At 40.7% G+C, this 22,210-nt stretch overlaps 1 long non-coding RNA gene across 1 annotated transcript in view; it reads left to right on the top strand.

Moving 5' to 3' along the window:
- The window catches only part of LOC132000861 (uncharacterized), a 68,238-nt gene extending 56,333 nt beyond the window's left edge, over nt 1-11,905 (top strand). The window contains exon 3 of the long non-coding RNA XR_009399474.1: nt 11,791-11,905. This is a non-coding gene — a long non-coding RNA (uncharacterized LOC132000861). The remainder of the gene's footprint in view (nt 1-11,790) is intronic.
- The last annotated feature ends 10,305 nt before the right edge of the window (nt 11,906-22,210 follow it).

A 22,210-nucleotide genomic window follows, 5' to 3' on the forward strand; every position in this document is an offset into this window, starting at 1 on the left:
CCTCTTCCTTCTTTCCACAAAATTTAATTGAGAATTTTCTATGTGCAAGCACTGCACCGAATGCAAGTCTGCAATATTGAAAGAGATGTGGATCTGTCACCTCACTCATTCCTTCCAACTTCCTTGCCCATTTACCTTTCATCCCAAACTTCCATTCTTCCTTTGCATTCCAAATTACCTAACTGAGCTCCCTACTTCTCTCAGTTCTCTAAAACATAGCCCATACCTATTCTATTCATTGTCTCGGTCTTCATCTACCCTTAAACCTACTGTCGGGCTTAAACCCGTGTTGGTCTTGGTGCTCAGTGCAGAATCTGCTTAAGACTCTCCCTCTTTTCCCTCTGCCCCTACCCCCTGCACACTCTCTCCCTCTAAAATAAATAAATAAATATTTTATAAACAAACAATATCTCAAAAAAATTGAGTTTTAAAAAACTGTCACTTAAAGGAGGAGAGCATAACTGTATATGGTGGAGTAATGTTTGCTAGGATGAAGAAGAAAGGCCAATCAAGAAGGGCACACTTAAGCAGAAACCTGAATGGTGAGAATGAATAAACCATGTGAAGACTGAAAAGAAGAAGATTCTAGACAGAAGTCACAGCAAGTACAAAGGCCTTGAATTGGGGTTGAGCTTGGAGTGTCCACGAAACAGCAAGAAAGACAATTTGGATGGAATGTAATGCAGAAGAAGGAGATAAGACGGTAGAGGTAAGGAGGGGCCTCTAGATCATGGAGATTCTTGTAGGTAGGTATGGTGAAAAGAAGGCTAGATGTTATTTTAAATCTAGCAGGAAGGCAGTGGAGGTTTTTAAGTTCCAGATTGAAACCATCTGATTTACATTTCCAAAGGACCATTGTGATGAGAAGAGACTAGGGAGAAGCAGAAACAGAAGCGAAGAAGCCATTCAAGTTACAGCAATAGGCCAAATGAGAGATGATGGTGGCCTAGACTAGGATGGGAAGCAATATGGGAGGTAGAAATATCATGTTTGAAATATATTTTGAAGGTAGAGTCAATTGGACTTGCTGATGGGTTTGGTAAAGGAGAAGAAAACAAAAGAATCAAAGATGACTCTTTAGAGTTTTGACCTAAACAGCCGGGTGAATGTTTGGGCCGTTTACTAATGTGGAGAAGACCAGCAGAGAACAAGTTCTAGAGTTGATTTGCAAAGACAAGAGCTTGCGTTAGACATGTTAAATCTGAGATGCTCATGAATTTATGGACATGCTCTATACACCAGCCACTCATGAGTTTGGTAAAACAAGTCAGTGCCTAGATCTTTCTAGCTCTGAGTACCCCAAAAGTATTGGATTTCTGAATCTACTAAATCGACCATACACCTTAGAACACTGGTGACCTGCTCGCTAATCCTGCACTGCCAGTAAGCAGCATCAGCCCCTCCACATGTTTCTCTGACCTCTTTCTCCTTTTGGCATCATTATCACATCTTGGGTTGATTCCTTTAAAGTAGGTATTTGACCTCAACAAGTACATGTCTCTAAATCCTACTGCAGGAAGATTTCTTGGAACATCATTTCTCTTAACACGGTGTGATTTTTTGGTTTTGTGTGTGTGCGCATGTATGTCAAGGGTTCAACATTTAACAATCCTTTACTGGGCACCTCTCTATGCCAGGCACTGACTTGGTTGCACAACACAGAGGAGAATCAGGTAGATAAACAACCACAGTGTGAGCAGGGCTGACACACAAGAAGCCCAGAAGTGGAAGGAACTAAAGGAGGTCTAGGCAAGGCTTTCAGGAGAAGGTGTCACATAGAACAACATTTCCTATGCGTAAAGCACCGGGTTTTCTTCATGATTTTGGCCTCATCAACTGTCTTGGGACTTGGGGCTTAAACCCTTTCTTCCTTTGATTCCAAGGAGACTTTCAGAAATATTTGTCAGTGACATCCTTGGGCATTTCACTCTTGCCACATTGGGTAAGGGGAGTTTAGTCCTTGGGTTTGTACATGCTCTCTGCCTTCTACAGCAGGGATTACAGTGTGAGTAAAGCCACCCAGGCAGAGGGGTAGGCCCAAAATTTAGTCAGAAGCTTAGCCTCACAGAGCTTACTGCAAAGGATAATCAGGAGATCAATCAAGAAATGGGGGACCACCAGACTACACTCAGGTGAGGCTTGTGCCTTGTCAGAAGATTCCCCCACAACCAGTCAGTGAAACTGTGAGATTCTGGCATCCCACGTGTCAGCCAACACCTGACCATCTCTCCTGATTCCTCCTCCCCTAATATTCCCCACCACTCCCATGCCCCCACATAGACCTCTCCACTTTTCACCAAGAAGATTGCCATAGCCTCCCAAATGATTTTTCTGTCTCCAATCTGAACTCTGGTCAGCTTCACAATACATCCTCCACATTTTTTGCTAAAGTGCTCTATTTAATACTCAGGCCAGAATTTTTTTCTCCCCTCTGTTTACCACTTTCACTAGCTCCCCACTGCTCAGAGAAAGGCCAGGCTTCTTAGCCCCTTTGGTCTAGGTCCTGCCTCCTCTCTAGCCTCACCTTAACTACCTTTCCCTTCATAGTTTCCAGTTCCCTGAGGATGACAGGGCTGACGGTATCATAACTTCAAATCTTCGTACATGCTGTTCTTGACCGGAATGCCTTTCTTTCCATCCCTGCTCATCTGATAAATTCTTCATCCTTCAAAGTGTTTCTCTGATTTCTCTTTCTCCCTGAAGTCTCTCTACTCAGTCCCTTGCCTGGCCTTATTCATTCCTATCTCTGCACCACGTCTGCACCTCGTTCTCAACACAGTGTTACTTGTATCCTGGATGGGGAAGTTGAGTCTCAGGAAAGGGAAAGGGCTTATTCAGGCTTAAAGGTGAATATGGACTCAACTCCAAAAAATCCTGATTCCTAGGCAAGTGCCCGATTCACCTCACTCTCAGAGAATCAATCAGATTTTATACACACACACACACGCTATTTATGTGATGAAACAGTACCATTAAACATCTGTCCTTCAGTAAGTAAGCTGCCATAATTCCCTGATGCTCCTGACACATTCCAGGGAGGGGGTTAGGCAAGGCAACCTTCAAGATCTTCTGAGCTCTGATATATTATGAAATACAAAAAAATTCACTATCATGGGGCGCCTGGGTAGCTCAGTGGGTTAAGCCACTGCCTTCGGCTCAGGTCATGATCTCAGGGTCCTGGGATTGAGCCCTGCATCGGGCTCTCTGCTCAGCGGGGAGCCTGCTTCTCCCTCTCTCTCTGTCTGCCTCTCTGCCTGCTTGTGATCTCTCTGTCAAATAAATAAAATCTAAAAAAAAAAAAAAAAAAAAAATTCACTATCATAAGTATTGTTCACATTTTCCCTCTAGAGTTCATTTGTTTGTGTCCTTAGGGTGAAGGAAGGAAAACAAGCATTTATTGCATACCTACTCCTTTGGGGCAATGCTTTGCATACTTTTTTTTTTTTTTTTAAGATTTTACCTATTTATCTGACAGAGAGAGAGAGAATGAGCATGTACAAGTAGGGGGAGGGGCAGAAGGAGAGAGAGAAGCAGTTCCCCACTGAGCAGGAAGCCTGATGCTAGGCTTGATCCCAGGACCCTGGGATCATGACCCCAGCCAAAAGCAGATGCTTAACCCACTGAGACACCCAGGCCCCCCAATGCTTTGCATACCTTACTTCATTTCATTCTTAGAACAAGATCCATACTATTGTCCTCATTTCATAGAGAAAGAAAGGGAAACACAGGCAGGGGAAGCTCCTCACTCAGGATCCCACAGTGAGGAAGGAACCAGCAGGGATTTGAACTGCAGACTGGAGCGGCAGGTGATTGATGATCAGCGGGCGGGGGGGGGGGGGGGTCTGGTCTCATATCTCCTTTCCACATCCTCCCCTACCCTGCCACCCCTGCCTTGGCATGGGCCTCTTACCCTGGTCTTCAAACTCCTTGCACAACTAGACCCAGCTCTGCGTCCAAACCCCCAGCATGTGGGTGGCCAGTAGCAGCAGCAGCTGCAGACCATCCCACAGGCCACTGTCCCGGTGACGCCTTGGAGAGCCCCTCTGCTGCCAGGTATTCCACCCATGTCACCACCTCTGCTGGGAGACTGGGGCAGGGGCTGAGATCACCTGCGCCCTGCACCTGACTGCCTCTCATTTGTGGCCTTATGGGTAGTAAGCACCACAGCCCATGGTTGATGACCATGTACTGAGGGTGTAGACTAAAGTGGAGGGGACCAACACAGTGTTGAGGGAGCTATAGGACAGGGTTCCTAGGGAGTGGGGGTGTGGCAAGGCCAGCTAAGGTTGGCCTCTGAGGTCCCATGAGCCTGCTTAATGTTGATGTGGTCAGTTACAAAGTGCTCTCACATGCCTCCTTCCGTCATCCCTTTGGCACACGTGCGGTCTCCCTCTCTCTCTCTCTCCTTCCCTCTGTCCTTCTATCCTACCTTCTATCTATTCATCCATCCTCTGGACCTATGCAGAACAATAGTAGTGTAGTATCTGTTTAGTTTAATAGAAACACCTAAGGCCTGAGGGGGACCCGGAGAGGTCCCAGTGTAGTATGAGATCTCAGGAAGATTTTCCTAGAGGAGGGGACTCTGAGTTAGCCAGGCAGGACAAAAATGAGCAGAGGGGACAGGAGCAAAAGTAATATTATGTGCAAAGGCCCAGGGGAGGGAAAGATTTGTAAGTTAATATCACTTCTACAACAACTTAATACTATGCGAAGAGAGGAATTTCCTTTATTGTCAGAAAAGAGAGGAAAAAGCACTAATATTTGTTGATCATCATACCATATGCTAAGCACTGACTTAACGTGAGTGATATCATTTGATCCTCATGCCAGTCCCATGGGGTCAGTGTTATGCTCACTTTACTGATGAACAAATGGCTCTGAAATGCACAGTGATTTGCCAAAGTCACACAGAGATGGAATAGGGACTAGAACTAAAGTCTTCTCATTCCAGTGCTTTCACTGCACCTTGATTCCACTATTCATTTACTCAATATCTAGTCATTGAGGTTCCATTATGTACCAGGCATTGGGCTAGATGCTGAAGATACAGTAGAAAACAAGACTGACAAATCTCCTGCTCTTACAGGGACCACCTTCTAGTGGGAGAGACAGAAAATCATTAAAAAAGCAAATAAATATCAACTAATGACATTCATTCTGAAAAAGTAAAACAAGGTTATGACTTAGCAAGTTAGAAGGAGATGGGGGAAGGCTGATTGGCTGGAAGATAGCAGGGAAGTCCTTCTTGAGATGACACTGGTTGAGCTCTGAATGAGAATTCATGTATTTATCTGGGGGCAAGTGTTCCAGGCAGAGACAGCATCAAGTGCAAAGTCTCTGAGAAAGAAGATGAGTTTGTCTTATTTGAGCATTGGAAACGTGGCCAATGTGGCTTGAGCACGGTGAGCAAGTTGGACGATGTCAGGAGGTAAGAAATCAAGACCTCGAAGAGGCCTATAGGCCATGGGAAGGATTTATAATTGGTGTGATAAGAAGCCTTTAAAAGGAGCGCCATCACCAGATTTCCATTTTTAAAAGATCACTTTGATTGCTGTGTGCTAATATATATGTCAATATATAACCAATTGAGAATATCAAGTAGACAGTTAAAATATGTGAATTCAGAGTTCATGAAAAAGGCCCTGGCTCTACTTACAAATTTGTGGGTATATGAGTAGTAGTTTTGGCCACATAGCTAGAAGAGATAGATTTTTTTAAAGAGGGAGAGGATATTGGACAAGAATTATGCCATGTACCCCAGCCCTGGAGACCCTCAACTCTGAGATGTGAGCAGAAAAAGTAGAGGCAGCAGAGGAAACCAAGACTTGCCCCAAAGAAGGAGCTTCCTTTAGAATTCTAGGTTTTTACCCATTGGCAGGGTGTTCTTCTCTTTTTTTTTTTTTTGGTGCCGTGACTCGGATACGAAGGGTGTTCTTCTCTTAAAGGAAGTTTCAAAATGGCAATTCAACTAATATTTACTGATCACCTACTGTGGGCAGACTTCTGTGCCAAGCTCTGAAGAGATAAAGGCAGAAAGGACAGGGTAGGCAGGTAGGATGCAGTCCTCACAATAACAGCAACTGTAGTTTTCCCCATTTTATAGGAGTTAACTGACTCTCAGAGATGGTGGGTAACTTACCAAGGATATACAGATGACTGGTAGTAAAGCTTGGAGCCACAGCCAGGTCTGCCTGACTTTCAGAGCCCAAGCACTTAATCACTCTTCAAAATTTTGTGACATGCTGTGAATTGTGTAAGACTGATGAATCACAAACCTGTACACTTGAAACAAATAATTCATTATATGGTAATAAAAATTTTTTTAAAAATAAAATAAAATAAAAATTTGGGACAGTCTGATAAGCCTGAAGCATAAGGCTCTTAAGATAGTGAGTCAAGAGAAGGTGGCACAGGAGATATAGTAAAAAGGTGGGAAAAATTAAATTTGTCCCAGCCTTGCACACCAGTGGGAGTTTGTATTTGGTTCTTCTAGCCAGGGTTTTGCAAACTCAGCACTATTGACATTTTAGGTCAGATTGTTCTTTGTTGTGGGGGACTGTCCTTTGCATTTGTGGGATGTTTAGCAGGATCCCTGCCCTTTACACATTAGATGCCACTAGCACACCCCCCCGCCACCGCCCGCAACACCACTCCCAACAGCCATGACCATTAAAAATATCTCCAGACATTGCCAAATGTCTGTCTGGGGATGTGTGTACAAAATCAGTCCCCAGTTGAGAATCACTGCTCTGGGCCTTGGTGAGGTCTGGGGTTTTGAAAGGAATGTGACAAGATGAACACTAAGAATCCTCTCTTAACAGTAATAATCTCTACTACCATTGTTATATTCAGCATATGAATGCTGGTATTATGTTTCAGCTCAGGGAATCACTCATACTACTTTGTAATATTTCCACACAGTCTGTTCATTTTTGTGTCTGTGAAACAAGTAGATTAAGTTGACTATGTGTTCTTCAAGGACAGTGTGGATTCTTTGTTTTTATACTTTCTCTTCTTAGCAGAGTGAATGTTAAACAAATGGATAAATCTTTAAACTTTATTATCTACATAATTATATTTATTTTTAGGATATCATACTAATATTGAAGATTTGTCAGGTGTCTAATATATTGTAGAAGACAAATGTTTGCCTGTCTGTTTTAATCTTTTCATCCAAAAATTGTACAAATTGATAAAATGCTTAGATTTCATTTATAGGTTTCTTTCCCAGATCAGATAGGCCCATACGATTTTTGCAGCAGCCACAGGGTTTTCTTCAATCTGTAAGAATGTACTTTTGATGGTTCACTGTATAGAGTCCTTTGGAATGACTCAATGCAATTAATTCAGCATTTATTTGGCTACCCCGACAAACCAGGCACCAGGAGAGGAATAAAGGCCATTCTCTTGATGCATCTAATCAAAAGGGATGTCAGGCTTGCCAGGGCCTGCCTGATCTTTTTCTATCACGTAGCGGCAGTGTCATCTTGGGCCAGTTAGGGCCGTATTATGACTTCTGTAGGTCCTAGGCACTTTAGCCTTTACGAACCCCTTCCTCATAAGAAAAAGTGTTTAAATACGTTTTCATGACTGCATGGCATAAAGACAAACATAATGCATTATGTTTGGACTCCTTATTTTATATCATTGTTTTCTTCTTGTTTAAAAATAATGTTAAAATAATTTTCTTGGGCTCTAGGCACTATGCCTTTGAGCTGAAAGTTAAGTTGGCTCTAGGACCAATTACTAACCTCATCTACTTCTCATTTTCTTCTCCTTAAAATTCCAGTTTTAGAGGGTTGTTATAGGATTATTTGTGATACTTGGAAGCTGCATGAGGGCATAAGCCCAATCTAATTTATTTTCAGCTGTGTCCCTAGAACACTGGGCACAGAGTAAGCACTCAATAATATGAATGTGAAATTATCTGCACAGTGCCAGAATACAGTAAACGCTTGACAGCTGTCAGATTTCTTTGACCAGAAGCCCTAGAGAACAGTTTAGGACGTACATCATAGATACCAGAAAGCTGGAGTATATATACAAACAGACTCTGACTGTAACAGAAATTTGGGTCAGGAGGGATTGTGTGAGTCAATCAGTTCATATCCTTTGTAATTTTTTGTCAGTGCATCCATGCCTTGGGTCCACTTAATTGCATTTGTAACACAATCTATCATACAGCGTTGGTGGTGTAGTGTAACACAGTCTATCATTAGCTATATAGATAGGAAAGGGGAGTTTTGAAAACCACCAATTTTATAGTCCTATATGTTATGTTTACACATGCAAGGAGTTTTACCAGTATTGCTGCATAGCTCCAAATCCTCTGCAGATTTAATTACAAAGCTACAAAGTGAGTGCATAAATTATGTACCACAGGCCCTGTTTTGGGAATCACTGTGTAGTCTTGGGAATTAGAGAAGAGGTTAGATCTTTGTAATTGATATGCTCCCACTTAAGTGTTGAAACCCTGAGGATCCATGAGAACTTTTTCTCTGTCTAAACAAAGTGTGTCTGCAGTTCTGCAAGTGTTAGCTGGACATTTAAATTCCAAACAATAGATATCAGAAGTAAAAGAATTTTGCAAAGTTACCCAATCCTGCCCTGCTCTCTTTCTCTAGCCTTCTTTACCACCATGCATTCACTGGTTGCCCTAACCCCACTGCATCCGGAAGGATATGCCATTTCCCAAGTGCATAATACACACTTCCAAAATGCTGTGTCTGTACCTATACTGTTCTCTTTATGTGCAATGTTCTTCCCCCTCTTCATTCTGGGAAACTCTAGAGAGAGTACCTATTTCTAGAAGCTACTCCACAAGAATTAGTTTCCCCTCCTGAGTAAAAATGCAAAGTTTTCATGTTGGTAAACTCAGTTCAAGTGCTATTTCCTTTGGAAGCCTTTCTTACTTTCCCTTTCTAGAAGGGAAGAAAAAGAATGCATTTGTGCTGGACACACTTATGTAGAAACACTATGCAGGAGCCTTTGCATTTATCATCTTATTTAATCCTCAGGACAATTTTGTGTGGAAGGTATGCTTGTTCACAGTTCGCAGATTAGGAACCTGAGATCTACTGGTTGTCTTAGCTAAGGTCTCATGCTAGCAAACGGTGAAAGTGGCGCTGGAATCTGGATTTGCTTGGCTGTTTCTCTTGGGAAAATCAGTTCTATTATTGGTGCTCTCAGAGCCTTTCCATCGTACCCCTACTCTAACACATCTCACTGTGTGGTAATTTATTTATTCACCAGCATAAGCTATCTCTTCACTAAACTCTTGAATCAGAGACCAATTCTTTTTTTTTTTTTTTAGATTATATTTATTTATTTGAGAGAGTAGGAGGAGGGGGAGGGGCAAGCAGACTCCCCACTAAGTGAGAAGCCCAAAGTGGTGCTCAATTCCAGGACCCTGAGATCATGACCTGAGCCAAAGTCTGGCGCTTAACTGACTGAGCCACCCCAACACCCTCAGAGACAACTCTTACTTCACTCTGTATCTTTAATGTGTGGCACAATGATTGGCATACAGTGGGTGCTCAAAACTTCCTGACGGAATGAGGTGGATAATAATAAAGCACTTCACAGTCTGTAAACCATTTTCAAATATGTAAGTTCATTTAATTATAAATAAGTATAAGATAAAATCCCTGCCCCTGGAAGCTACCAATGTTAATGAGAACACAAGCTGTATGCAGGTGAAAAAGATAATGAACAAAATAGTATTAGGAAAAGATCTTTAGACTTGGAGAGAAAACCATCTTAAGAGTTCCATTTAGGGAACCCAATGGGACACTTTAATACGGTAGCTTATTTGGTCTTCACAAAAACCCAGTGAAGTGAGTGATATTAACTCTATTTCCCAGAAAGGGAACAAAATCTCTTTGTTTGAGAAGTTAAGTGTTTTCCCCAAGATCACACAGCTGGTTTATAGCAGAGCCTATTCTAGTTTCCATTCTCTAAGAGTCCTGTTGTTTTTTTTTTTTTTTTTCCCTCTCTTTTAAAAAAATGATAGCTGGATTATTCTGTGTCAATATTTTTAATTATTTATTCTTTAACACAATAATAATACTATTCATAGGGGAAAAAGGAGCTTTGTGAATTTTTATTGCCATACACACACACACACACACATTTTTTTTAAGTAGGCTCCGTGCCCAGCGTGGAGTCAAGCCGAGTTTGAACTCATGACAACAAGATCAAGACCTGAGCTGAGATCAAGTCTCGGATCCTTAGGGACCCCTGGGTAGCTCAGTTGGTTAAGCATCTGCCTTCAGCTCTAGTCATGATCACCAGGTTCTGGGATTGAGCCCTGTATCAGGCTCCCTGTTGAAGCCTGCTTCTCCCTCTCCCTCTGCCACTGCCCCTGCTTATGCTCTCTCTCTCTCACTCTGATAAATAAATAAGATTTTTCCAAACTGGGGGGGGGGGGCGGGCGGGGGGAAGAGGTGCATGCTCAGCTACATTTTTCAAAAAAAGAAAAAAAAGTCAGATGCTTAACCAACTGAGTCACCCAGGCATCCTGCCAAATAGCATATTAATACAAGTTTGAAATTTGTTTTTTCTTTCTATTCAAATACCAAATTGGTCTTAGCATAATCTACTCTTTTTAGAAATTCCAGTATAATTAATGTACAGTGTTATAGTAGTTTCAGGTGTGCAATATAGTGATTCAATAATTCTGTACATTACTCAGTGCTCATCATGGTAAATGTGCTCTTTATCCCCGTCCCAATGTCTCTTACCATCAGTATGGAAGCCAAGTTGAAGAGAGTGATAGTGGAGTTGATAACTCTAAGCTACTACTGTGATCCAAGCATAAAATGGTGCAGGCTTGAGCCAAGATGGTAGCAGTGGACAGGAAAAGGAAAGGTTACTCACAGTGAGATACCACCTCACACCAGTCAGAATGGCTAAAATTAACCAATCAGGAAACAACAGGTGTTGGCAAGAATTTGGAGAAAGGGGAACCCTCCTACACTGTTAGTGGGAATGCAAGCTAGTGCAACCACTCTGGAAAACAGCATGGAGGTTCCTCAAAATGTTGAAAATAGAGCTATCCTGTGATGCAGCAATCACACTACTGGGTATTTACCCTAAAGATACAAAGGTAGTGATCCGAAGGGGCAGGTGCACCCAAATGTTTATAGAAGCAATGTCCACGATAGCCAAACTATGGGAAAAACCTAGATGTCCATCAACAGATGATTGGATAAAGAAGATGTGGTATATATACACAACGGAATACCATGAAGCCATCAAAAAGACCCCCAAGCCCCCAAAATCTTGCCATTTGCAACAACAGGGATGGAACTAGGAGGTATTATCTTAAGCAAAGTAAGTCAATCAGAGAAAGACAATTATCATATGATCTCACTGATATGAGAAATTTGACAGGAACGGTGGGGGTTCCTGGGGGCAAGGGAGGGAAAAATAAAACAAGACTGGGGAGAGACTTTTAATCTCAGGAAACAAACTGAAGGTTTTTTGGGGGTGGGGGGTAGGGATAGTGTGGCTGGGGGATGGACATTGGGGAGGGTATGTGCTATGGTGAGTGCTGTGAATTGTGGAAGACTGATGATTCACAGACCGGTACCCCTGAAACAAATAATGCATTATATGTTAATTTAAAAAAAAAGGAAAGGTTACTTATTTCCTTAGCACACTGATAAACTCCACCTTATCACTAGGCTGTCTGACAGGCACTATACTGCCTGTCAGTAGGTGCCTCCTTACTCACCACTGGTTTAGCATAAATCACCTTGTGCAACAACACATTATATTTCTCTACAGACTCTGAACCCCCTTGAGGACAGGAACCAAGCATGACTCATCTCTATCCTTAGCGCTGCTCCAGGACTTGACACAGATCTGCTGCTCAGTGAAGGCTATTTTCCTGAAAAAAGGAGTGAACGAATGCACTGCAAATTCATGGCTGCGGTGACTCCTCTGTAAGTTTGCAAAGGTGACATGTTGCAATGTCAGCTAACATGGAGACAGAAGGATGCAGAATGAGGGAGAGGGCATAGGAATTCTGCAGGCATCCTGACTGGGACAGTGACTATTGGGATATGGCAGGATGTTACTGTTTGAACTTGCTTGTTCCAGCTCCTTAAGAAGACAGGCATATTATGACTACAAATGGTAAATACTGAAAAATTTCAGAGTTGTTGTAATTAATTACCTGGTGGTATTTTTTATTATATTATATTATTTTATTTTATTTTTTAAATTTACTTATTTGACAGACAGAGATCACAAGTAGGCAGAGAGGCAGGCAGAGAGAGAGGAGGAAGCAGGCTCCCCGCTGAGCAGAGAGCCCGATGCGGGGCTTGATCCCAGGACCCTGGGATCATGACCTGAGCCGAAGGCAAGGCTTCAACCCACTGAGCCACCCAGGCACCCCTATTATATTATTTTAAAGATTCCTTCACAAAATGGCCTTTTTTTTCCCCTCATAATAAATACAATTGTCTGTTACTTGTAAAAAATTTGGAGAATGCAGTAGAAGGATAAAGAGAAAAATAAAGTCAACCACAATCCTACAAACTGACTTCAGATGTTTTTCTATATATCCTTATAGTCTTCCAGGAAGACACAAATATTTTTATAAAATTAGAATCATACTCTATATAAAAATTTTTAGCCATTTTATACCTATTGATATATACATATATAATTTCATATCGTAACTTTTTTCATCTATCATTATATCTTAAACAACTTTTAATGGCTATACCTTAGCCCAACACATGGATCTATTATAACTTACGTAACTTTTCCCATATTATTGTGCATTTAGGTTGTTTCCAGGGTTTCATTATTACAAACAACATCCCAGCATATAAATCTCAGGTTACTTCCTTATTGATAAATTCCTAGAGGTTCTTGATGTTATTTTGCTGCAGCAATTGGAGAAAGCCAGTTGGTCATGTGAAGGGATATCATAGATAATTGATAGCCACAAATAATTTACAAAACTCAGCCTTCTTGAGTCTTCTGCTTTTAGGCTCCTGGGAAAGTTGGGTAATCACAGAAGAATCCCTTTGTCATTGTCATTTAGCAACCTCCTTCATTGAGGTTGTGGCACTTGTCCACAGTTTTCTTCTCAACTCTAACCCCTACAATCAAATGGGTCATTTCAATTTTCATGTGAATGAATTATCCAGTATAGTGGCCTCACAATTCCTTGACTTCCGGGTCTCTTATACTCTATACCTCCCAACACACTTCAGCTCTCCACTCCTACGGCTATTTTCTTAACCTTCCGTTACCTGAAACTGCTCTACTAGTGAAATCTGAAACTCCTCTGATTATTCAACCTTCTTTTCCTCCAAGCTCTCTTAATCCTACTAAAACTTCAAACCTCACAGGAGATCCTATGCAGTCTCTTGACTCCTTTTTCCTAATCTGTTTTCTCTTTCTGCCATAGTCAGCCTGAATCTCATGATCTCTCACCTCAACCAACACTCTCAACTCCTTTCCTCCTAGCTGTTTTGCCATGCCTACCCTCTAGATCCCCCTAACTTAGATAATTCCAATTATGCACTTCTTCTATGCTTACAGTCAAGTTGCTAAGAATTGCTGGGGGAAAAATAATCCCACAACCAGTTAGGCCGGTGCTGTTAATAGTTTGTATCCTTAAACTCAGCTAGCCCCCATTACTACTTGGAAATCTTTTTCCACGTCACACAGCCCCACCCATCTGCCTTTCACACTTCATCCTCTTTTAGAATTCACTATCCAGTCTACTCCCTGTCTCCCTACCCTACTCCTGCCTCATACTTCCCCTCTAATTATCTACCAATGACCTAATTCACACAGAAAGAGTCCCCTGACAAGGTGACCTCTTAATTTCCTGCATATGACCTTGAAATGTTTTCCTTCAGCCTTTGTTTCCCCAATCTTCTCATCTTTCTTTATTCTAATTGTTCATTCTCTTTTTTCTTGATTTTTCTTCTCCTCCCCAGCCCCGCCCCCTTTTTAAACACTGCTGTCCTCCAGGGTTCCTTTCTGACCCGTATACTCTGTCCACATTCCCTGGGTGATTTCAATGCTTCCCATGCCTTTAGCTATCACCTATGGGTTAAAACTATCAAATTTATAATTCTAGTTCAGGTTTCATTCCTAAGCTCCAAATTAGTATTTCCTCTTGCCTGCTGAACATCTACTTCCATCTCAATGTGCCACATCCTTCAAATTCAACATTTCACTTATCCAATATTTCACTTATCAGTGTTTTCCCAAATCCACACCTTTTCCAGAGTTCCCAAACTAGAAATTTGGAGGTCACCTGATTCCTCCCTTTTCCCTATCCCTTAACATTTCTCCTCTCCATTGTCTTCCTTCCTTTTCATCTCTTCTGTTCTAGACTGCTCTGATCCAGTCTTTATCCTCTCTCCCCTAGACTCCTCTTCAGACTGTGGTCTTCTTGACTACAGCATGGCATTTTCTGGTCACAGTAGATAGAGTTGTTCTACAACACATCCTGATATGTCGCATGCACTGTCACAATACGTTGTGGATGAAATCATTCAAGACATTGTAAAGTATATTGCTATCTGTATTAGAGGATTGTGTAATCTGCTGTGAGACAAAGTAAAGGGTAAGATTAATTCTATCTGGCTGTTGGCACAGAGTGGGTGTTCAAAGAAGGCCTCAAAGAGAAACTGTCATTTGAACTGGGACTCGAATGATGAGGAAAAAGTTCCCAAAGCAAAGAAGGAAGGTTAGGACAATCCAGAGAGAAGGAAAAGGACATTCAGTGTGGGTTGTTGACTCAGGCAGTATTCTAACATTGGACATACAGAGGTGGGTAAGTCATCGACCTCAGGAAGATTAGTCTAGAGGAGCTACATTTTTAAAAAAAATATTTATTTATTTATTTCAGAGATTGAGAGCAAGCAGAAGGAGGGGCAGAGGGAGAGAGAGAATGCTTTAGCATACGTCTCACTTAGTGTGGACCCTGATATGGGACTTGATCCCAACACTCTAAGATCATGACTTTAGCTGAAATCAAGAGCCAGCCAGGTGCCCTTGGAGGAGCTACTTTTTGACTGACACTTATTGAGGAGGGTGGTTCAGGAAAATTAGTTCCTTAATTTCTATTAGTTTCTCTAAGCCAATCCAAATAAAGATAAAATACAAATAAAAATTGTGTTTCCAGTAAACCCCCTTCCCCTGACCTTTCATCCAGTTTGCCTAGTGCTGCTAAATTGCTTCCCCTGTTCCATCACTGTCCATATCAGGCACTGTGCCAAATTTGAGGAGGTCCATATGACCAAGTCCTCAAAGAACCCACTGTCAAGGGAGCACCTAGTCTCTGTGAATCAGTAGATGCTGTGGGGTGTTCTGGATTCTCTGCTAGAAGTTTGTTTAGGGTACAGCTGGAGTACAAGGGAGTGAGGAGTCAAATCCATCTGAGGGAGGATGTTTCTGAAATGTTTAAAGCCCGGAGTGACTGGGATGTGGATCTCCAAGGGGACATTTGGTGAGGGGGGCAAAGATAAGTGCATTCCTCTTTTCTCCTGTTAGAACACTTACAGAGCCTATAACTAAACTATTTTCTCTCCCTTTTCCAGCTCCCTTCTGTCTTAAAATCATAGCCACATTTTTCTACACTTGACATTTCACTTTCCTCTATGTGGCTAGATGAAAGAGTGGGAAAGAACTAGGACTTGTTTGTGGACAAAATAGGCTGTCTTATTTTGGTTTTTTTTTTTCCATATTTACACTTGATCTTCCGTTTCCTCTACACTCAGCAAATGACAGTCAAGTTCTATAGGTTTCTGTGTTTTCCCTCAAGAAGGCAACATTTTGGGCGCCTGGGTGGCTCAGTGGGTTAAGCCGCTGCCTTCGGCTCAGGTCATGATCTCAGGGTCCTGGGATCGAGTCCCGCATCGGGCTCTCTGCTCGGCAGGGAGCCTGCTTCCCTCTCTCTCTCTCTCTCTCTGCCTACTTGTAATCTCTCTCTGTCAAATAAATAAAATCTTTAAAAAAAAAAAAAGAAGGCAACATTTTGTAAATATTGTTATTATTTGATTTACAACAACTGCCAATTAAGAAACATGACAACAATAACAGCAACAACAAAAAGCAGTTGGTGGGAAGTTTAAAAAGGGAAGACGGCAAACCAGCAACAACAGAATGCATTACGAAGCAATTTGCACCTACGATCTTGGCTGTGGAAAAGTTGGAAATCATCTTTGCTAGAAACTAAAAAAAAAAAAAAAAAAATCACATTTTTAAACAGCTGTGTAGAAGAAGGAAACTTCATGTTGAGAAACACAAGCCATTTTTGTTCTATAAAAAAAAAAAAACTTGGTCACTTAAATACTCATTCAGTTATACAGAAGTTAGAAAACTTGGTATTGTCTCTGACTCCTCTTATTCCTTCTTCATTTAATTCCATTGTTTAGTGAGGTTTAAAACCTCATCTCCAAAATATTTCTCAATAAGTATACAGTACAGCCTCTTTCCTGGTCTCTATTCCTGTTGTCATTGACCCGTGTCACTTAGATGCTACTGCTTGGTTGGCTTTTTAGAAGTCAGCTTGTCTTCCTGCCTCTAGCCTTACTGCTCTCCAATTTGTTCTCAATTTTGTTGAGAGTGATCTTTTAAAAATCATATCTTTATGGTAACATTTATTGATATTCTAAGTGGCAGGATAAATTAGTCCCAATGTGTGCCCTTGATGAACTTATGATGTTCAATGGTTAATATAATCTGTATCTTCTGATTCTAAATCTAATCTTCATTTTCTGCTCTGCTTTCGCTGCTACCTTATTCCGTGAGAGGCCAGTCACTGAGGAATGTGGCCATGAGAGCTGATGTATTTCTGCCATGCTTAATTTTAGATGATGATCTAAGGCATGTAGTTGGACAGTTGGTGTAGAATGTAGACAGAGTGCAATACACTCAAACGTGGTCTTAGGGATCAAGAACTGCCCTTGCTTCTGGCTTTTCCTGAGGACCCGTGTTTTGACATTTGAAGCTAAGTAGAGCCTGTTGATTTCTAGTGACCCTGGCAAAAGTTAAAACTGATTCAGTAGTTGATGGTGTTGCCTGTGTCATGTCCAAGACATTTATTTACACAGAGACAATGCAAATATAGCATGCAGCTGGAATGAAATGGATCTGGGCTGAAAAGACCCAGATTCCAATTCTGGTTCTGCTGTTCACCCTTGGATAAGCCACTCTGTGCCCCAATGCTTTCATCCATAAAATGGATGTAATGATTTTATTTTATTTTTTTTAAAGATTTATTTATTTATTTATTTGACAGAGATCACAAGTAGGTAGAGAGACAGGCAGAGAGAGAGGGGAAGCAGGCTCCCCGCTGAGCAGAGAGGCCGTTTGGGGGCTCTATCCGAGGACCCCAGGATCATGACCCAAGCCGAAGGCAGAGGCTTTAACCCACTGAGCCACCCAGGCACCCCAGGTGTGATGATTTTAAAGGATTTTTGTGGGGATTAAAGGAAATGTAGGTGATGGTTCTTAGCACAGTCCTTGGTACTTAGGTCAATTTCAACAGAATACATAATTCAGATCAAGCAATAATTATTAAGCACATCTGTGTACCAGGCACTGGGCTAGTTTCTAGGGCTACGGAGATAAATAAGACCAGGTTGTTGCTCTTAAGACACTAATAGAGGGGACACCTGGGTGGTTCAGTTGGTGAAGCATCTGCCTTTGGCTCAGGTCATGATCCCAGTGTCCTAAGATCAAGTCCTGCCTCAGGTTCCTTGCTCAGCAGGGAACCTGCTTCTCCCTCTGCCCGCTACTCCCCTTGCTTGTGCTCTCTCTCTCTTTCTCTGACAAATAAGTAAAAGATTTAAAAAAAGAAAAAGAAGAAGCTAACAGAGAAGTAGTAATTAACACTATGTAATTTTTTTTACTCAGTCTGAACCGTGATGTTTCAAGATCCCAATACTTGGTTTATCCCAAAAGGTATCGGCAACATGAAGTGTTCTGCTGGATAATGTTTCTAGAATATCAACTTTTTCTGAGAAGTGTGTAGTGTGGCCATGTAGCATAACAAAAAGATAGACATGTGTTTATATGGACTCATATACTCACTGATTAATACTATTAATATTATTAATATTGGGCACATTGGTCAATCTTTTTGAATCTCATTTTCTTTATTTGCAAAATATGGAGGCTAATACATTGATAGGGTTATTGCAATGATTAAATTTGAGAAGGTATATCACACTCCTAGCACAGTCCTTGGCACAGGGTAGCTACTCAATAAGTGGCAGAATTAATGAGAAAAAATATATCCAAGAAGAGAACAGCTTCGTATTACCTCAGTTGCATGCATGTTTTATGCTCCAGGTTAGCTACTGGATAGAAACTCTTTCTTTATCTTTCTTGAATGTGTCAAGAGGTGCCTTGTTCTCAACAAATTTTGTTGAATTGTAACCTACAGGAAAGAGGCTCTCCCAAGAAAAGGAAGGAAGGTAACTTTTACTGACTTCTGTCCCCTTCATATATATTCTCATTTGCTCCTTAAATTAGATGGAGATGATTACTTTCATGATTACAGAAGAGGAATTTAAGTCTTACAAAGGCTTACCCAAGCCATTACCAAAATGGCAGGACTAGGACACCTCATCCTCAGCTCTTTAATTCTAGGGTCAAGTTCTTTCTATTCTGTTTTTCTATCTTTTATGGAAAATATTGAAAAGTCATATAAATAAGGATAATAAAGAAAATATTCCTCATGCACATTGAGAACAATGGACTTCTTTTAAGACAAATTATGGGGTGCCCAGGTGGCTCAGTCAGTTAAGCACCTGCCTTCAGTTCAAGTCATGATCTCAGGGTCTTCAGCTTGAGCCCCATATTGAGCCCCACATCAAGACTGCTTCTCCCTCTTCCTCTGCCTCCCACTCCCCCTGCTTGTACTCTCTCTTTCTGTCGAACAAATAAATAAAATCTTTAAAAAAATGTGTGGTTTGCGATGAATAGTATGAAGAACTCAGATTCTTGAATTGCCAATAGTCAGACCGACTCTTGACTATAGGAAACACATGATATGTTTTCAATAATTATGAGAGTGGCCTTTTGCTAATAAACACCTTTGCTGACTGACCATAATTTTCAATTCCCTGAACAGGTTTTTCCTTTTTATGACTTCCAATTGCATTTTATTTGTATTTCTTTGATGACTTTTATTTTCCTCTGACTTTTGTGTGTATGACTCATCCTTCCCACCGGACTAGAAACTTTCTGAGGGGAGGGACTTCATCCACATATTTGTAAATCAGGGTCTTTCACTCTAGACAGTATATTTTTAAAAATTTTTTAAAGATTTAATTTATTTGACAGAGAAAGAGAGAGAGAGACAGGGAGAGAGGGAGCACAAGCAGGGGGTGTGGGAGAGGGAGAAGCAGGCTTCCCACTGAGCAGGGAGTCAAATGTGGGGCTCAATCCCAGGACCCCGGGATCTCGAGCAGAGCTGAAGGCAGACGCGTAATGACTGAGCCACCCAGGTGCCCCTGCTCTATACAATTTAATACATTGAATTGCTGAACTGAGCTAGATCAAGAGTTCTTTGCAGGGGGAGGAGAGAATATTCTTATAATTAACATTTATGAAGGCCCAACCTTCATATTTTAAAATATATTTTTATATTTATGTATATTTTAATATTTTATATATTTATATAAATATTTTTATATTTTAAAAATATTTTTAATTTTTTAAAAAGATTTTATTTATTTATTTGACAGAGAGAGATCACAAGCAGACAGAGAGGCAGGCAGAGAGAGAGAGAGAGAGAGGGAAGCAGGCTCCCTGCTGAGCAGAGAGCCCCATGCGGGACTTGATCCCAGGACTCTGAGATCATGACCTGAGCCGAAGGCAGTGGCTTAACCCACTGAGCCACACAGGTGCCCCCAAAATATTTTTAATTTTTAAATATTTTATATTTTTGTATTTTTTAATCTGGAGAATGTCCATCGGAGTTGCCCTCTTATTTTATTTTTATTGAAGTATAATTAATATGTAGTGTTATATTAGGTTCAGGTGGACAATATAATGATACAACAATTCTATACAATTTTCCGTGCTCGTCAATATAAGTGTACTCTTAATCCCCTATATTTATTTCACTCTTCCTTCCACCCATTTCCCCTTTGGCAACCACTAGTTTGTTTTCTGTATTTGAGTCTGGTTTTGTTGTTATTATTGTCCCTTTTTTTCTTTGTTTGTTTTGTTTCTTGAATTCCACATGTCAGTGAAGTCATATGGTATTTGTGTTTCTCTCACTGACTTATTTCACTTAGCATTCACTTACCCTCCATTCATGTTGGACAGTCAACTAGTATTTGACATAGAACCTAGAATACTTATTGGAGAGGAGATAGTCTTTTCAATAAATGGTGCTGGGAAAATTGGATATTCATATGCAAAATAATGAAAAATAATGAAACTAGACTCCTCACAAAAATTAACTCAAAATGAATTAAAAATTTCATTGTAAGACCTGAAACCATAAAACTCCTAGAAGAAAACAGTGAAAAAGCTTCCTGACATTAGTCTTGGCAATGATTTTTTTGGATATGAAACAAAAGCAAAAAGCAAAAAGTAAGACTATGTCAAATTAAAAGGCAATCAAAAGTTAAAACTTCCAGTTATAAGGTAAATAAGTTCTGGGGATGTAATGTACTATAAGGTAACTGTAGTTAACAATACTATATTGTATACTTAAAAGTTACTAAGAGAATGGATATTTAAAGTTCTCATCACACGAAAAAAATTGTGTGATGAGGTGAGGATATTAACAAGACAGTGTGGTAATCATTTTGTTATATATATCTAGTTAGGTATATAATCATTTCTATTTACATATATAATTATGTTGTACGTCTTAAACGTATCCAATGTTATATGTCAATTATATCTCAAAAAACTGGGAAAAAAGATAATGATAAATTTAAAAAAAAAGATTTTGTTTATTTTACAGAGAGAAAGAGAGATAGTGAGAGAGGGAACACAAGCAGGGGGAGTGGGAAGGGGAGAAGCAGACCCCAGGCTGAGCAGGGAGCCCAAGGCGGGACTCAATCCCAGGACCCTGCGATCATGATCTGAGTGGAAGGCAGATGCTTACCTCTGAGCCATCCAGGCGACCAAAAAGATAATAAGATTAAACGCATCAATTAATCTTACTTTAGGTTTGCACCTAATTTGATTAGCTAGTAAATAGGTTCTTTGTTTAGCTCCCTCAGTGATATTCTTTTTCCTAGCATTTGTGTTATCAGCAAAGAAAAGGGATTTACAAAACAGACCTGAATAAAAATACTTTTTAAGTTCAAAAAATAAATAAAAGATAAAGAAAACCTTTCCCTTGATTTCACCTCCACTTCTAGCTAATGCCCCATTTCTCAGCTCCCCTTTTAGTTCTTTCTTTCATATATTCATGGCTGGCTCTTTCTTATCCTTCACATCTTAATCTAAATGCCATTTCTGGATCAACCATCCCCAATATAAAGTAGCCACTCACTGACTTCCTATTATATCACTTTACTTAAATTCTCTGCAAGGTTTTGTTTTTGTTTTAAATCAGTATTAGATGGAGTGCCTGTGGCTTAGTTGGTTGAGCAACTGCCTTCGGCTCAGGTCACGATCCTGGAGTCCCGGGATTGAGTCCCGGGATCGAGTTCTGGGATCGAGTCTCAGGATCGAGTCCCACATCAGGCTGCCCGCTCAGCAGGGAGTCTGCTTCTCCCGCTGACCTCTTTCCTCTCATGCTCTCTCTCTTTCTCAAATTAAAAAAAAAAATCTTTAAATCAGTATTAGATATTTTTCTTATTTACTTTTTTAGTTAGTGTTTGCTTTTCATCACCAAATTTAGGCTTTTAGAAAGGAAGGAACCTTTCTGGATCTTTCACTCTTGCATTTCCAGGACCTTGAACAGTGCTTAATATAACATGACAATCTTTTTATTGTACTTATAGGCTCTTAGTGATCTACCCCTACTTCTTCTTTTTTTTTTTTTTTTTAATTTTAAAAGATTTTATTTATTTATTTGACAGAGATCACAAGTAGGCAGAAAGGCAGGCAGGGGGGAGGGGGAAGCAGGCTCTCTGCCGAGATGTAGGGTTCAATCTCTGCTGGATGTAGGGTTCAATCCCAGGACCCTGGGATCATGACCTGAGCAGAAGGCAGAGGCCTTAACCCACTGAGCCACTCAGGCACCCCTACC

Source organism: Mustela nigripes, chromosome 14 (genome assembly GCF_022355385.1).
Source record: "Mustela nigripes isolate SB6536 chromosome 14, MUSNIG.SB6536, whole genome shotgun sequence".
In the NCBI taxonomy this organism is placed as follows: domain Eukaryota; kingdom Metazoa; phylum Chordata; class Mammalia; order Carnivora; family Mustelidae; genus Mustela; species Mustela nigripes.